At 50.6% G+C, this 14,669-nt stretch overlaps 1 protein-coding gene and 1 pseudogene across 1 annotated transcript in view; one reads left to right on the forward strand and one right to left on the reverse strand.

The window, feature by feature from the left end:
* The window catches only part of SMIM28 (small integral membrane protein 28), a 201,490-nt gene that overhangs the window by 78,460 nt on the left and 108,361 nt on the right, over nt 1-14,669 (reverse strand). The gene's annotated exons all lie outside the window — the stretch shown is intronic.
* Nucleotides 12,167-12,262, forward strand: LOC147708934 (U6 spliceosomal RNA; annotated as a pseudogene).

Genomic DNA, 14,669 nt, shown 5'->3' on the forward strand with positions numbered 1-14,669 from the left:
GGCATAGAAGATCGCACTGACCCAAACTCTATGGCTGTTCTAGAAAACCTTGCAAACCATAGTCTTACCTAGCATGTGTTACCAAACCCACTCACACTGCCGGACACATACACCTATTTGACCCGATTTTCTCCTCAATCAGTAACATCACAGTCAAAAAGCCAGTAACTATGACTTGGATGGACCACACCCTCGTCAGTCCAGTATACCCAGCCTGCACTAAGACCTACCAGTACAGAAATCACCCGCCGGAGCTGAAAAAGCAACTCACAAGAGGAGTGGCCATCCACCCTCTCCGAGCATCAGCCGAAGCGCACCAACTTGATGAAAGACAGCAAAACCTAAAAAGCTGGATCACTACATCTACTGCCACCTTGGCTCCTCTCAAGCATAACCCAAAGGCAAGAGACCGACTACAGGCCAGCTGGTATACAGAAGAACTCAGACGCCACTGCAAGCAACTGGAGCACAAATGGAGAAGAGAACAAGTGAAGACACTGCAGATAAAGACATCGTGAAATCAGCCTTTAGACGTTACCCCCAGCAGATAAGGAACACCAAGCTCACATCTCAAGCACATTGCATCGATGTAGCACATAACAGCAGCAACAAAATCTACGCCATCATCAAAGATTTCACCACGCCTCCTGCCGCAATTTCACCAACTCACTAGACCTTTGTAAGAAGCTCTCGAAATTCTTCTGCATCAAAACCAAGTCCATATACAGCAACTTTGACCTTCTACCGGACCCCGTTACCGGTGTACCTCAGCTTCCCATTACAACCGATTATCAAACCCTGATCCGTGGCCTGCCATTACCACTATTGAAATTGCTGCTACCATGAAGACCATCCACTTAGGGGCACCATCTGACCCTTGCCCCCACCACGCCTTCACAAAAAAGACTCCTACTAATCAGTGAATCACTTACACCCATCCTCAATGCCTCCATTGACTCAGCCTCATTCACAGACAGCTGAAAACATGCCACCATCATGTTACTGCTCAAGAAACCATTTGCTGACCCAGCAACTCTTTCTAATTACAGATCTATCTCTTTTCTTCCATGCCCAGCAAAGGTCTTAGAGAAACTAATAAACTAATGCCTCACTGACCACCTCAGCAACCACCAGCTCCTCAATGCCATTCATTTTGGCTTTAGGCCCAACCACTATGCAGAAATAGCACTTGTCGCTGCCAGAGACTACATGTACATGGCAAACCTCATTCTTTTGGATCTCTCTGCAGCATTTGAAACTGTCTCATAACCCATCCTCATCAAGCGTCTACATCAAATTAGCATCCAAGCATATGCGCTCGGCTAGATCTGCTCCTTCCTAAAAGATAGAACACAAGCTGTTAGCCTGAGACCTTACTCCTCAGAGGCCCACAAACTCATCTGCAGAGCCCCTCAAGGTTTATCACTCAGCCCCACCCTGTTCAATTCATACATGATCCATTTGGCGAATGTCATCCGAGCACATGACATCAACATCCCCTCCAATGCAGATAACAAGCAGCTTATACTCTCCTTCTCAGACAACACTCCGAACACAAGAAACAAGTTTATTGCCCGCACGGCCGACGTTGCTAACTGGATGAAAGACAACTGTCTCAAACTCAACATGGACAAGACAGGAAGTAGTGATCTTCAGCAAGAATACTTCACCATGGGACTGCAGCTAGTGGCCAGCCAAACTTGAATCCACACAGAGAACCCAGCCAGAACCTCAGAATAACCATCAACAGCAAACTGGCCATGACTGTACAGGTCAATGCCGCCACTGCATCCTGCTTCCAAACCCTGAAGATGCTGAGGAAGATCTTCAAATGGCTTCCAAGCAGCATAAGAAGAACTGTTATTGATGCCCTAGTCACCAGCAAGTTGGACTATAAGAGCACCACCTACTCTGGGATCACTAAGCAACTCACTAGAAGACTACATACCCTCCAAAACTCGTCAGGAAGACTCACCCTCAACCCCCCAAACAGAACTCCCATTACCACACCTCAGGGAATTACACTGGCTGCTAATACACAAACCAGCTCAATTCAAACTCCTAACACACAGTCAAGGTACTCTCCAACTGAGGCCGCACCTATCTGAACAGTTATATCTCCTTCCACCAACCATCCAGACACCTCTGCAGAACTCCTACTCCCGCTCCACATCAGAGCCTCCTCCTCTCTTCTTGAATTCCACAAAAAGACCTGGCTTTTCAATTAACCAACCTACCACAGGAAAACTAGGTATATACACCTATTTAGCTCCTGGATACTCTCACAATTGATAGTGTTTTACTAATACACATAACATAACATTTCATTGTCAATCACCTCATTGTCAGCACAAAATTATACATTTAATAAAATGTATGCAAGAGTCGTATTTCTATTTTTAAACATGCTGCCTCCAGAGCCATATGATGGATAGCTATACCAACCTAACCCCCACTTACTCACCCAGAGCGTATGTGTAAAAGCACAGACTCAAAAAGTAATGATCACTTATCCCAAGGGCATTAAAGCAACCCCAGGGAGACTTAGGGCAATCTTTGTGGGCCAACTCCTGAGGACTGCTGCACTTCATTCTGCCCCCCGTTCACTTTCTTTTTTTGCGCGAAATATATGTTTTTTGTGATTTTTGTAAATTACAGACTTATCCGCATTGTGTGTAAACCTCGAATGAATCCCTCCCTCCGTCATTGTGTCATGCATAGCTGACCATGAATTTACAGGGTTTTGTAGGGTCATCAAAATGTCATCTGCAAAGAAGAAGACAATCTTCTGCCTGTTCCCAACCATCACTCCCTCCTCTGCATGCCTAGATCACTGTAATCTTGCTAGGGGTTCAATAACCAATGCAAAAATCAACAGCGATAGGGGACACCCTTTTCTGGTCCCCATTTCCACCGATCAACTATCCGAAAGCCTATAACTAACCTTCATCCTGGCTTTACTGTCTGTATAAAATAACTGTATCCACTTTGAGTAGGTGTCGCCCAATACATAACGTTTTAATACAAAAGTCTTGTACTTCTAGTTTACAGTGTCAAATGCCTTATGGGCATCCAAACTGGCAAGCGCACAAGGCTACTCCCCTTTTACAATCTGTTCTATTATAAGAAATGCCTTCCTTATATTAGTGGTGGTAGAGCGGCCTCCCATGAACCCCGCCTGGTCAGGATGCATCAGGTCCCTCGCTACCTTAGCCAAACGGTGAGCTAAAATCTTCCACAGGATCTTTGCATTCACATTAATAATGGCTAATGGACGAAATGATTCACATTCGGTGGCATCCCTCCCTGGTTTATGCAGTATCACTATATATGCTTCTCTCAGCAAGGCAGGTAGCATTCCCTGTTCAATTGCCTCCTGACACACGGCTAGCCCCAGTGCACTTTCTAATCATTGATGGTGCCCCTACCCTTCCTGAGGCATGACAGAGTAAAGTAAAATATACAGATTTTGAACTTTCCAAGGGCTTATGAGGTGCTCCCTCATCCCAGCATGGGTATTTTGTGAGCAGATTTGCCACTCATCCTAAATGACTTTACCCATGTTTATTTATGGCTACTTTCTTATCTTTACATATTCTTTTTTCAAGGCTGGGTGCACCTAGAATACATTCATTGTTGGGGCTGCGTGGGAAGCCCAAGCCCATGTAGCCCTGTTGGCTCATGCTGCTTTGCGGCTGTTTTGTGTTGCACAGAGCCCGAATCCTGCTTCTTTCTCTTGTACATAATTGGGTGGAGGGGAGTTGATGGCAATGTGCTCCCTATTCCCTCCAGACACAGGCATAGGCAGCAGGGTGCCCCCGACCCCTCCCATCCAGGGAGCATGATGGCACTCTCCTTGAGATTCTGCTGTCCCAGGGAGATGGAGTCTCTCAGGGACAGTTTATTTTCATGTTGGTCCCTGTGGATGGGGTCTCTGGGGCCATAAAAAATCTCAGGGAGATGCTCCTGCCACACTGCAGCTGTTGTGTGCTTTGCAGATTCAGCATTCTGCTTCTTTTTCCCACCAACATCCAGGCATACGGGGAGGTGTCTGCGGTTTGTTCACTGCAGTGGAGTCATGTAGTTCTTTCAGCTGAGCATTTCTCTGGCATGATCGCTCACAGGTCCAATGAGTTCTCAAGTGTCCCTCCATTGTACAGGGGTATTTAAGTGGGAGTGGAAAGTTCTAGAACATAAGCACCGCTACCACATCCTAGGATGCCATATCATTCCTTCCCTGTCCCAACCCTCCTGCACAGCTTTCAGGAACATTTAAAGATGGCAACTTCAATTTGTCTATGGAAAGACCTTCCTGGAGACCATCAGCCTTGTCCATAACTGCCTGAAACACCAAAACCTCAAAGGGGAGCCCCTACTGTGTTTGTCTCCAAATATCTGGCCTTCCTGTTTCGTTTCCTTGGGCTAGGGCTTGTCCAAGGCAGGCAAATTGTGAACAGATAATTAGCACATGCAAATTTCCTCCCAATTGTACCTAGCATTGTCAAATGGCTCTATTTTTTGGTGTGACCTTTAATCCTCCTGCTGATCAGCAGTGTAAATAACTTGGGACAAAGACTTGAAATGTAGCATTTCTCCGAGAGCCATAAGGAGTGCAGTTATCCCAAAAGTCACAGTGGATCTGGTACATGTTTACCCTAAGATTGACACCTGATTGGTTTCTCTAGGCCTACGTAGGGCAAAACGGTGCTGTGGTCATAATGCATATGTATATTTTCTAACTCACCCGTTCTTTTCAGGTAAGCACTAAAGACCTATACTATGAATGCCCACTGATATTATAACTGTTGTATGTTACACACATTTGTCCTGGTCTCTATAGGGTTCACGGGCAACCTCCTGTAGTTTGTTGCTGTGTACACTGATATTATAAGGCCTACACCAGGTCAGCACCAATCTCGAAATTGTCCCTTTTGTTAAAGGCTATCCTTGTGTACATACGGGACTGCAATAGACGGGAGTTGCACAAGCTCGCCTGGACATATGTGCAACACATGCGCTCACGTGTTCGCATGTAACCAGCCCAGAGCCTCTAACTCTAGCTGCACAGCAGCAGCCTTATCTTAAAAGGTGGTCAATGGCGGTTAGCCCTCTCAGTCTTATTTCTACAGAATTTACAGTGAGTGAATGTCAGTGGGACTCATCCAGAGCAAAAGTTAAAAAAACAGGTCATTAAAAGTGAAAAATCCTGGGGGATTAACTGGGCGGAACACATTTCCTACAAGTGCTAAGTGACTCCTTGGGGTGAACAAATGCTTTAGCCATGTTAACACAGCACAGATCTGCTGTATAGTAGGGCATCACCATACTCACAACATCTCATATCTCCAAACAAACATTCATCCAACATTGTATGCATAAAATCCAAGGTTATACAGACCGCTACACAAACATCTAACGCACCACAGATAGGCGTTGTTATGAATATCACAATATACTACTTATTACGTATGACACTCATAATACCCACGAGTAAGTGCTGGAAAGAACATTGAATAAGAGTCCAACAGAACTCTTGCACAAAATAAACTCAATAGCCTACAGTAGAATAAATTGTGTCAGAACTGCAAAGATTAACCCAACACAGCTCAAATCCATAATAAGCTTGCCATTAGAGCAACCCAATGCACTTGCTGCCACTAACTGCTTTTTAATCACATCAACACAACTACTGAGGAAATGCATAAGTAACATGGTCTTCACCACACCCACCAAAGACCAATAACTTTCAACCTCAAATCATAAATGCTGACACATTCACCTATCACTTGCACATTCCCATTCACACTATGGAGAGCACATCTCTTCAAGCTGAATCTGAACCTGATTTATCATTTGGGAAATCACCCCCAGGACTACCAAAAGTTCAGCACCGGCTTACCTTCAGCAGAGTGTGTGCTGCATAATAGCTAGTAACAAAACATCTAAATCAAGAGAACAGCTAGCTATTGACTCATTGTGAAGGAGCAATTAAATGGATTGTTTACACATTGCAACACCTTGCAAGTCAGAAGGAAGGCGTCAGCCCCCCCGCCCTCCCACTAACGTATCACAATCAAATGTGTCAATACTCTGCAAACATTCATGACTTATCAACTCCTCAAAGGGGTGGGGTGACATTGACAAAATGGAAGCTGTTCTTAAGAGACAGCTTTCACTTTCTGAATGTGGGCAAAGCATTGAGGTAGCATACAGCGCTCTCCCGATGCCCTTCATGTCGTGGTACTTAATTTTTTTATCACAGCCCTTGCCCCTTTAGGAGACAGGGGTGGCAATAAAAAAGTTGTCTCGCGAATGAGAATGCAGTGGCAGTAGTTTGCTGGCCTTCAAACCTGCTTTTTTAACTCTATCAATTGGAATTGTAAATAGAGCTCTACCTCATTAATATTAAAAAGCATGATTTTGCAAATCCTAAAGAATAGCCATTATTGTGCGGTTATGGATATGCACAAGAGTTGCAGCACAGAAATATTCTCAAAGATTAAACCAGTCACTGTCCAAAAATAGCATCTGGTTTGTGACCTGACATTTTACATCAGGCTCAAAGTGATATACATTTGGGTGAAATCATTAATACAATAATCACCCAATAGCCTAAATGTATATTTGGAGAGGAGGAGCAAGCACGTCTGTTTCAAACATGTCACTTGTAAATACAAGTGTGGGCGAATCATGAAGCAAACAGGGCACGCCAGGCAGCAACCGGGAGCCAGCCAGTTCTTACGAGTAAAAACACTGTGTCACAATCACGCACACACCAAGCACCCCCTAAACTTGCACACAGCTGCTGAGGAGTCATGCACACAGCCTGCTAAAAATGATCAAGCAGGATAATAGTCTCAGACAGGGTGTTCTAAACATTATGGCCGCTTACAACCAACCCCACGGAACTGACTAAAACCTAAAATAGTACCAGACTCAAAAAACGCACTTCCTATGTGCAGTTGCGTGCCTGCAGCACCAGGTTTTCAAACCTTGAGCGCAAGTGGAGGACCACAATAGACTAGAGCAATGGCTAATGCAGCACAGGAAGCCCAGTTGATCCATCTGCCAGCAGCCTATCAAGCAGTATAAGCATGAAGGTTGTGCCTCACACAGTGATGATGTTTCTTTCCCCAGTAGTGGCGACAGGCAGACAACACTGGGTCCTGAACAAAATAAGCAGCAAATTGGGAGGATGATGGGGCACAGAACAGATGCCCTCTGAAAAGAGCATCTGACATTTGATCTCAGTCTTTGAATGCTCATCAAATGTGACAAGATAAGAACAAGATTTACGGGGCTGTCCGAGCTCAGAGTAACTGAAAACACGAGCGCTTGTATTGTGTTCAAAACAAATTTAAAAAGTAGTTCCTAAAACACTATCTAAAATGGGAGCAGTGGATGGATAGTAGTGATTGGTCCATGCTCTAGGGGAGGGCTAAACACAAGAAGAAGCATGATGCATGCATGCCATGGACAAATGAGGAGAAAGAATAGTAGAGCGACGATGGAGCCAGCAAATAGGAAACCTATGGCATGCTGAAGCCCACAAAGTATATACAACATGTCTCTTTGAGACACCGCATGCGCTGCCTAGAGCTGAGACCTAAAAGGGGAAAGCATGGATGAAAGGGATGGAGTTGGACAGAGACTGGTCAAAAACTCCCACAGGGGACTGACATGAAAGGAGATGCTCTAAAAGCCTGTCCAAAGAACTATGGATATTAAAAAACTTGTTCTTAAGAAAGTTTAAATTGATTCACATTGTGCTGTAGAGGGTTCAGTAATAGCCTTAACAACAGTAGCTGTGAAAACATGTTGCACAAACTTAAAAATGTCCTTAGGCTGGTCGTCAGCAGGAAAAATCAATGATGTAAACATTGAGCTTTTGCAGATCTGCAGATGGATATAAATTATTTTAATTCAAGATAATACATTTTTATTCGTCAGGATCATAGTCTTTCCTCCAGCTCTGGTCCAGAACTTTACAGTGTTGTTTGCCATGGTCAGCTCAGGCGAGCGTTAGGGGACTGACAGGGACACTTGACTAGATTCAAATAGCTTCTCAGGTACCACAACACCAAGTGCAGAGCTAAGAGAGTGGGAGAGATCTGATCCACTTGTGAGTTACACCTAAGTCATATTGATAAGGAGTTTTTTCACATGTGCCATGTGTCTATGTCTGTAGTACATGTACAGGTATCTAACTGATTTTCAGCAGCTAGAAACAGGTTGATATTTCTACTTCTCTGGACTCCATGCCATGAGAGAACCTCTCCAAGATAATTATTTTATTTTTGAACTTTTATATGGCGCGAACTCGAACGCGAGTTCGCGCCATATAAAAGTTCAACAATAAAATACACTTTAATCTGAATATAAGTGGCCCAGCTGCAACTCCTGAAATCGCCTCTCAACTACAGCTCTAAACGGAATACTTTCTCTTACCTCAAGCCTGTCCAGTTCCTGAGAACGTCTTTCAGGTCTTTCCGAGTTCTAAGAATTTATTTTCCAGGACCTCCATACGCTTAGTTTGTACTGATAGATTCTCCTCCAAACTACTACATGTATCTTGAATTTTTTTCTTATTAGTTTCTGAAGTAGCGAATCGGTTTTTAATCTCTAGCGAGAGGTGGCGCCACAGTCCCTGCACTACGTCCAAACCTGAAGCATCTTTAGAGACCTCCTTAGCTGACTTGCTTAAGATATGGTCGGCCCTCCCCACCAAATCAAGATCCCCCGGTTCCGGAATGGAAGTGGAGTCACTCAAGGGCGAGAACCTGTTTGAAACTAAAATAGCCGGGGGTAGAGTTGAGATATGTTGTTGCATGGCTGCTGCCTCCTTAACGGGTTCCATATTGCACTGTGAATTACACTGCAGATTTAATTTAAAGTAGGACCTGAGTGAAGGAGTCACTCCAGGGGCTAATAGCTCTTAATTAAGAGTTATTAGATCTTAATTTATATCTTCTGCCCAGTGTTACCTCCCTGTTGGGATTAACAGGTAGATCCTTTCCCTTGGGTTGAATTGCTGACTTGCTCCCTTTACCAACCAGATTTGTATTCATGAGAGGCGGGATGGCTGTATCCATACGCTGTACACTCATCCCATGCTTCTGGCTTATCTCCTATATTACCTCCTCGTAAGTCTTCCTCGCCCCCTGAGTTACAAAGTGAGCTTTAGCTCCACAACAGAACCCTCCAAAGCAAAAAGAAACCACCTCCCACCCCCTCCCAACATGGCCGACCAGTCCCACCTGACCTCTATAAGAGGCGGACCGGCCCAACCAACAGCCTGTTTTTTTTGTTCTGCGCGATACTCTCCAGAGGCGCTGTTCAGGTAAGATGGGCCGGCGTGAGCTGGCCCTTGGGGTTTAGGGTGGAGGACCTGCTCTAGCGGTCTCTGGTGCCTTATGCCTAAAAAATCCCCCCCCCCTCTTCCTTCCCCCGGTCCTGTGGGGCCGGTTAGGTGCTGCTATAGCGTGCCATGGGTCTACAGGGGGGGGGGGCGGCCGGGGATGTGGGGTGTTTAGTCATTCCCTTGTTTTCCCAGGTCGTTACGGATGGGCCCTGGCCACTATGTGGGCGGTTGGGTCCGACGCAGCAGAAGCCCATGTGTATCTTGTTCCCCTGGGCTCGAGCTGCTCCCCTGTCTGCATGCAGTTTGTATATCAGACCTTGTGTAACTTGACATATATTCTTACTGCGGTATGTGGATGATTTGAGGGGATATGCTGTTGCATTTGAGGGTCTAATAAGGAGGGCTGGCTAGTCATGTCAGTTTCCGCCTCTCCCGACTGTGTTTCGTGCAACTGTAGTTCTGACCTCGTGCCTGGCTTTCCGCCGGGTGTTGCGCTCTACCTTCTTTCCAGCGTGTGCGCTGACTGCAATTGCCGGCTCTGGGCTTTCACAGTGGTAGAGCGCGACGTGCTGGGGGCCGTGCCTGGAGCAGCAGCGCTTCGGCGTGGCGGGTGTACTCAGTGAACACACAGCGTGTGTTACCCGGCCTCGAGGCAGTGAGTCACTAACGCTCCCTCACAGAGGTTCAGGGCGATGTGTAATCTACCCGTCCCGGTTTTCGAAGGTTCCTTCCTTCTCACTACAGGCCTACCTTGCCTGTCGCCGAGTCCTCGGGGGCTCCGCTGTCCGGGTCCGGATGCTCTCTCCGCGGCGCTGTGCGCCGCCGCCTCCCTTCGTATCATTTGGCCCTACGGGCCGCGGCGGTTTGCGGAGCTGGTGTTGACTCCGAACGCCCACCGCCCCTCGGGGGCGGGGTTTGGCCCGATGATGTCTTTCATCGGTCTGACGGCATTCCCCGGCAGATTTGGACGCTGCGTGCAGGGCGCGTCTGTCTCCTCCTCGAAGGGTCAGGGGTTCATTCCGCGGAAAGGCAAATTTTTGATATCCTTGACTGCGTCACTGGCGCGGGGTTGTGAGTTCGAGCCTCACCTGGTGCAGTTGATTGGTTTTCATAAAACCATTTTCACACGATGTACTTGCAGTTTCACTAATGTTTTGGTGTCTGGCCCGGTATTGTCTGGCTGTCGCAGGCAACACAATGTGTAGTGTTCGTGTTGTTTGTGGTGGTTGTTTGCCATTTACTGGGACTTTACGGTTCCTCTGGGTCGACTGCACATCCTGTTATTCTGAGCTAATTACTTAATTTCCTTGTGTACCTTGACCAATGTGTCATGTCCAGCTTCTCTGTGGTACACTGGCGCGACCTAGGGGTGCGCGGCACGACGTGGGGTCAGATCCCTTGTGTCTGTTTTCCCATTCTGACGCCCTGGCTCGCCCTGGGCCGTCAGGTTGCTCCGGACTCGAGTGAGTTTGGGAGGCCGGGTGGCTGTGCCTTCTGGTCTCCTTGGGACCCTTCTGTCTCCGTCTACGGGGTCTCCCTGTTGGGCGAGGCTAGCCCTTCGGGCCTTGCGCGGCGGGGGCCCTTGGCCCCTCCTCGCCTCGTCTACCTCTCGTCCAGTGGGAGTGTGGCCCGATGGTTGGTGCAGCGGTCCCGGGCGGGCCCGGGCCCATTGAGCGGTTCCCCGCCTCGGCGGGTCTTGGGGGTCGGTTGCGTCCCCGGTCCTGGTATTTCTATGCCTCGGTGCCTACCCAACCTGGAGTCACGTTCTGCGGCTCTGGGCATTTGCTTGCTTTTTCTCCGCATCGGCCCCCTCCGTGCTTCAGGGGTGTCCGGGGTTGGGCGCCCCAGGGAGTTAGTCAGGTGGGGGTCCTCAACAGCTTTTGTGCGAGCGCCTTAGGCCCTTGCGGGTGTGTTGTGTGCTATGTTTGTGGCATATTGCGCTTCTGTGCAGTTCGGCCCTACGCAGGGTGGTCACGCAGGGGCGTGATTCGTCCCGCGTTAGGGCGTGGATTTCCCTCTGCCGGCGGCGGGGGTATTCCCGGGGTTTCTCGGGGTGCGTTCTCTGCGCATGTCTCCGGTCTCCCGGCCTCTGCCTGCGTCCATTGTGCTGGGCATTGGGGAGGTGGACTTTGTCACCTTTGCCGCTCAGATGGCCGCAAAGCTGGGGAAGGATACAGAGAAGACACGGCCGTCTGGTCTGGCTGCGTCCTTGTCGACGGTGACGGCTTTTCATTGGGGCCCGCTCCCCCGGACGTGGCCTTCCTGCGGACTCCCCGTCCGCCTGTGGATCCGGGCCCGAGTTTCGGCTCTCCCCGGTCTGGTACTGGGACTGCCGCTCCCTTCCTTTTTGTCGCCCCTAGGTTCTGGCTTTCGGCCCTCTCTCTCCTGGGGGTTCCCGGGGGGGGGGGGCTGTGGCCTCCATTGCGTCCCGTCTTGGGACGCGGCTGTCCCCGGGGCGTTTGCCTTCTCGACGGGTTGAGGGGGGCCGGCTCCGTCCTTGGTCTCGCCTGTTGGGTTTTCCGGACACCTGGGGTCGGCCTGTGGGGCCGGCCGGCGAGTGGGGGTTCCCTCTCTCAGTTGCGGGTGCGTCCGTTGGCCTTGCCTTCCGGCCCGGGGGTGGGAGCTGTGCTCCTGACCCACCTGGTGGATGTTCTTCGCCGGGTGTGGGTCTTGTCGCTCCCTGTCGGGAGGGGTGATTCCTCTCGGCCTCTTCTTTTTCGTGGACGGCACGTCGGGCGGTGTCTCTCCTCCGTCGGGGTCCCTTCGGATCCCGTCTCGGGCTGGTACGCCTTCGGGGGTCGTATGGTGCTCGCTTCAGCAGCACATTTACTGAAGTTGGAATGATTAGCATGGCCCCTGCGCACGGATGACACGCAAATACATGAGGCGTTCCATATAACCAAGGAGCTATAGCTCAAAGGTAAGGCTTGTACCTTTGGTGGGGACAGCCCTCACAGGCCAGGGTTCGAACCCTGCCAGTGCGGTAGAAGTATCCCAAAGTGGGAAATTTTCAAACAGTGATTTTCTTTAATATCGCGCGGCTCCTCGTGCTTCGGACGAGTGGTCTTGGGCGCTGTGTTTTGGACGCAGTCTCCTCGGGAGGCGTGGGGTTTTGGGATCCCACTAACGATCCTCCTGGCCTGCCGTCTGTTGCACCGGTGCATTCGGGGTCCCCAAGTCTTGGTCGGGTCGGTCGTCCTGCTGGTGTAGGTGTCACCGGTCTTGTCCCTTTGGGCTATCTTTTCCCCGGGGTCCGACTGGGTGAGGGCGGTTCGACTGGGTCGGATCTAGCCTTCGTTGCCTGGTCTCGCCCTGACCCCGGTGGTGTTTCGGCGCCTGGGGCCTCGACTCGGTCTGCCTCCGGGGGCCCTGTTCACAGCGGGGGCCTCGGCCCTCCGGCCCGGATTCTGCTCTCTCCTCCCGGGTCCTTGTGGTTGCCCTGTCTGTCGCTTGACCTTTCGGTCTGAGGTTCGCGTTTCCCCCGTGCCCTCTGTGCTACGGGATTCGCTTGGGTAGGGCCGGAGTGCTCCTGGGCGCTTCGGCTGCGCATGGACTTTTGTTGGAACGATACAGTGCTGAGTGGCTTGACCCCTGAGCATTGTCTCGCAACTTCGGGGAGCGTTCCAGTTTGAGGTTCCCGGCGGGGCCGCCGCCCCGGGTACCCGCTCCTTTTGCGAGCGGGCGGTGCGAGCCTACTGGCCGTACAGGGTTCTTCTCGTTCCTGGGTTGGGTCCCCCGCACCCGGAGGCGGGGATGTACCGGCCCTTTCGGCTGGCCTGCCTCCCTCTGCAGGCCTGATTCTTGAGCGGTGGGCTGGGCTACCGCTGGTCTTCCACTTTCTCTTACTGTGCCGGGTGAGGGGCTCCCCTCTGGCTTTGGTGCGGTCGGCTTGGGGCTGACCGCTCCTCCGTGGACCCCTTGCGGGTCTTGGATTCCTGGCTGTGGGATTTTTCCTTGGGCGTGGCCGCTTCTTCCCGGTGGGCCCGATGGGCTGCCTTGCGGGCCTTCCACAGTCCGGTGTTCGACGGGCTGGTTTCCCTGGTGGCTCGCTTGGCTCCGGAGTTTGTTTTCTCCGTCGCCCTCGGACGCTCTGCCTGTCTCCCCCGTGGGTTCTCTCTCTCGGTCTACGAGCTCTTCAGGGTCCGCCCTTTTGTGCCCCGGGCCTCGGTGGCTTTGCGGTTCCTCACCTTTGAGGTGGTTTTATTCCTGGTGGCAGTGGGGTCTGCTGGGCGGATGGGCGTGCGGGGGTCGTGCCTCCGCTCCCCTCCCATTTTGCGGGTCTTGTCGGACTGGCTGTTCCTCCGGCTTGTTCCCCGTTTCCTTCCCGGGGTTCCTTCCCGGGTGTCCCGGGCTCGGGTGGTGTCTTTACCGCCTTTCCCTGCCGACAAGGTTCCTCTCTTGTCCGTGCTGGTTGTCCGGTGTGCGGTTTTGGTTTCTCTTGACCGCACGTCTTCCCTTTCCGGGTGGGATGGCCTGTTGGGTCGTTTGGGTCCGGTTCGTTCGGGCCTCTGGCCCTCTCTTTCCGCCTTGGTTCGCTTGGCTTACCCAGGCTGTCATCTTGTCCTGCGCTTCGCTGGGTTCGGTGGTTCCGGCGGGGGTCCGGGGTCGGTCCACGGGGTGTGGCGCTGTGCCCTGGGCCCCATTCGTGGGTGTCTCCGCTTTGGAGATGTGTCAGGCGTCGACATGGTCGTCCCCCACCTTGTGCATGGGTCACTATCGGTCCCGGGGGGTACTTCGCTGGGGCCGTTCTGAGTGCAGGAGATGCGACTCCTGGTTGGCCTACTTTTCCTTTAGGTCTTGATTTCAGGTTTCCTGTGGTCCCTGTTTTCTTTGCATTTATTATACTCCAACCTTGGGTTGGTTTCTCTGCATCACCGTGTGGTGTTGTTATTATGGTGGTCAATGAAGCCTTGTTGGCTTGGGTATTTGCTCACTTTGTAACTCAGGGGGCGAGGAAGACTTACGAGGAGGTAATGCCCCGGTTACTTACCGGTAATCTTCATTACTCCGAGTATAGTCTTCCTCGCCACATGAGTTCCCTCCCCCCCTCCCTGTCTGGCTATCGGCTTCATTGTTTGCTTGGTAGATCAGGCTGTTGGTTGGACCGGTCCGCCTCTTATAGAGGTCAGGTGGGACTGGTCGGCCATGTTGGGAGGGGGTGGGAGGTGGTTTCTTTTTGCTTTGGAGGGTTCTGTTGTGGAGCTAAAGCTCACTTTGTAACTCATGTGGCGAGGAAGACTATACTCGGAGTAATGAAGATTACCGGTAAGTAACCGGGGCATCTGCTCTCACCCACGTTGAATTATAT

This window comes from Lissotriton vulgaris, chromosome 6 (genome assembly GCF_964263255.1).
Source record: "Lissotriton vulgaris chromosome 6, aLisVul1.2, whole genome shotgun sequence".
Taxonomy (NCBI): domain Eukaryota; kingdom Metazoa; phylum Chordata; class Amphibia; order Caudata; family Salamandridae; genus Lissotriton; species Lissotriton vulgaris.